The 3,693-nt window shown below is 37.4% G+C and overlaps 1 pseudogene; it reads left to right on the plus strand.

Annotated features, from left to right (window-relative positions):
* Positions 1–2,723: 2,723 nt before the first annotated feature.
* LOC138813093 (periphilin-1-like) lies at positions 2,724–3,475 on the plus strand (annotated as a pseudogene).
* The last annotated feature ends 218 nt before the right edge of the window (positions 3,476–3,693 follow it).

Consider the following 3,693-nt stretch of genomic DNA (forward strand, 5'->3'; position numbering starts at 1 on the left):
GGGTGAAATATTAGGTAGATGTCTGTTAAATCTAGGTTTTTAGATTTGTGGTTTCTCTGTTGAGTTTTTTGCCAAGTTGATCTATGAAGTGGGGATAGGAGTGTGATAAAGTTCCCAACAATTAATGTCTTTGGATCTATGTGAAAATTGAGGGAATGTAGTGTTTATTAGATAAATTTGGGTGCTCCGTGGTTTGGTGAATAGAGATGTAGAATTGTAATATCCTCCTGAAGGACCCATCCCTTAATTAGTATGTAGCGACATTTTTTTATCTATTCTCACTAATTTTAATTTGAAGTCTATTTCATGTGATATTAGGATTGTAATTCCCACCAGTTTATCGGAGCCATTTGCCCGGTAGACTTTGTTTCACCTTCAAAATATGTTTTTTTATGGACCAGTTCTGACTTCTGAAGGCAGCAGATAGAAGGATCTTGCTTTTTAATCCAACTAGACAATCTATGTCACTTAATTGGAGAGTTAAGTCCAGAGTTAGGAATGATAGGTGTTTGAGAGTTCCTGCATTGTAATCCACCTTCTTGGGATCTTCAGTGACTGGATTCTTCCTATGGTTGTTGGATTCTCAGTTTGGGTGCAGTTTCTTGGCCTTTCTTGTGGTCTTGTTGATTTTTCTATGTGTAGGCATCTTCAAGTATCTTTTATAGGGCTGGCTTGGTGGAGACATATTGTTTCAGTTTTTCTTTGCTATGGAAGGTTTTTATTTCACCTTCAGTTATCAACGAGAGTTTCGTTGGTTACACTGTTCTTGATTGATAGTTGTCTTTAGAGCATGGCCTCGATCATCGCAGGCTCTTCTTGCTTTAATTGTCTTGCTGCGACATCTGAGGTGATTCTAATTGGTTTCCCTTTATAAGTGGTTGACTTTTACTCCCTGAGAGTTTTAAGGAATTTTTCCTTTGTCTAAACTGATCCCGTACGGATTATAATGTCATGGTGGGATATCCTATTCTTGTCTAGTCTATTTGGAGTTCTAAAAGCTTCTTCTATCTGAATAGGCCTATCTTTTTGCATCTTTGGGAAATTCTCTTCTAGGATCCTATTAACCAAGTTTGCTAGACCATTAAGTTATGTCTCTATGTGATCCTCCACATCCATTATCCTCAGATTAGGCCGTCAGATGGTGTCTCCCAAATGGTGAATAGATGTATCATATTTTTCGGATTTGTCTTGGATAGTTGTATGTTCTTTCTCTATAATAACCTGGCTGTCCTCACTCCCTCAGATTCGATGTTCTGCGTGGTCTAACCTACTGTCAAGACTTTCTAATTTTTTTCTTTCTTTTCCTTCTAATTGGTTGGCATTGATGGCTTCAAATTCTTTGTTGGAGCTTTGTTTTCGATCTTGTATGAAATTCTTTACTTCCTTAATTTTGTGCTCAGTGTTTATTCTAAAATCACTTAGTTGATTGGTTATGGTTTCCTTGAACTCCCATTCCTTCTGTTGGGCTCCATTCAGCATTCCCATTGTGATTTACCTGAATTCTTTCAGCTGTCTGTTTATAGATTCCATGAATACCTTTATTGATCTTTGTGTATTCTCATCCCCCTCTCAAAATTCCTGTATAACTCTTTGATTAGCTTCCTCACGTTCACATAATTCCTGTCCTTCTTTTTGACTGTTCTCAGCCTGCTCACACAATTCCTTTATTTCTCATTGACTCTTCTCAACATGCTCACGCAATTCTTGTATCACTCTTTGAGTAGTTCCTCATGCTCACGAGATCTCTGTGTTGATCTTTGGTTTGCCTCCTCTCTCTTCCTATCATGCTAATCCTGAGACGCTTGCAAGTTTTCAATCATTTCATTCACCATGTTTAGCAGTAGTGTTTGTAGAGCTTTTTGGGGACTCTCCTCTGGATTATTCATTAACTGTTCTGTCACTTGATTATCATGAATGGGAGTTGAGATACCCGGATTTGCCATTTTTCTTGTGTTTTTCTGTCTTGTTCTGACCATTTGGTAAGAAAGTAAAATTGTGTGCTCGAATAGTATTTTAAGGCAAGCATCAACCAGAGTCCTTTATTTGCACAGTCAAAATGACTGCAGATAAAATGTAGTTCAACAGATACAATCTATTCAAACAAGTATGATTAATAGGCTTTGAACAGCAGAGAAGAATTTGGCAAAACAGAAATTATTACGTTTAGGGAAATATGTGGGAGAAATAAGTTTAGTTGTATGTGGAAAGGCAAAAGGGGAGTGAATTTAATCAAGTTCTAATTTCAGAGAGGGAAAAGGATTGGACAGAATGTTAGGAGAGAGATTAAAAAAAGAAAACATTGAAAAAGAACAATTGAAATTTAAAAAGTGAAACTCAAAATCATGTAAATATAAAGAAATGTTATTGAGAGAAGAAAAGGATAGGATGAGAGGAGGGGAGGAACAGAAAGGAAATATGAAAAACTAAAAAATAAAAATCCTTAAAATTAGTTACTTGAAAATTATATAGGTATAAAGAGATAATACTGCTATTAAAGAATTTAAGCCTAAGAGTTTGTGAATAGAGTAATAAATTTCTGGATTATGTGTGTACTCAATGGGGGATAGCATATAATAATCGATGAAGGTTATATATCTGCGCCTGGGCAGAACAGCAATTAAGGCATGCAAAAAAGAAAGGGAAAAAATGAAAAGAATAAAAAAGAGGGGACATAAGCTACATAAAATAAAATTTCACTCTTTCTTGTCTACTCTCCAACCACCATGAGGAACGGAAGAGATGGTTTTAGAAGAAAAAGTTTCTACTTTTCCCATTTTTCAAGGGATCGTTCTCCCCATAAAAGGGAGCATCCATTTTTCAGAGTCACCTGGAGGTCGAAAGGACTCTCCACACAACAGATCTGGCTCCAGTTTCAGCAGCAGGGGCTACTCTCCAGGACGGAGCAGAGCATATTCATTCCACAAGTCTCAGCATAGTTGTGGTGCCTGAACTCTGAGCCTGGGCGCTGACCCCCAGCTCTTCAGCTCAAGGCTAGCACTCTACCACTTGAGCCACAGCACCACTTCCAGCTTTTTTCTTTTTGCTTGTATGGTGCTGAGGAATCGAACATAGGGCCTCATGCATGCAAGGCAAGTGCTCTGCCACTGAGCTACCTCCCCAGCCCTCTACTCAGTCTTTGAAAACATCATGAGGCACTTCACCTTCAAGCTCTTCAACAGTTCCTTCATCAAAGGTTTATCGGCAAAACTGCAAAACTTTCGGGATGGTTGTGAAAATGCTGATTGAAAAAGATCCTTCATTAGAACAGTCAATACAGTTTGCACTGAGGCAAAATTTACATGAAATAGGTGAGCGTTGTGTTGAACAATTGAAGCATTAAATTGCAGAGTATGATAATTCTGCTCAAGATTTTGGAGAGCATTTTTATAAGAATAAGTGTCTAGGTATAATAAACATTAAAAGTAATCTTTCTAGATATAACCACACTCCCTCATCCACCTGTGGAACTGTGTAATTTTTTAATGTACGGGACTTTTGTGATGAAGAGCAATATTTTATTTGGCCATATTTCCAATTCAGTCAAAGGTCTAAAATAGTCTTGGAAAGATACTTTAGCTATAATTTTTTTCTAAACATAAATTCACTTAGTCCATATTCCCACAGCAACTCCCCATCTCTCCCCTCAAATGATGGTTAATTTGCTAAGCTTTGGTAAAACAGTCCTGGAGAGTA

This window comes from Dipodomys merriami, unplaced genomic scaffold, assembly GCF_024711535.1.
Source record: "Dipodomys merriami isolate MVZ:Mamm:240054 unplaced genomic scaffold, mDipMer1.0.p SCAF_584, whole genome shotgun sequence".
In the NCBI taxonomy this organism is placed as follows: domain Eukaryota; kingdom Metazoa; phylum Chordata; class Mammalia; order Rodentia; family Heteromyidae; genus Dipodomys; species Dipodomys merriami.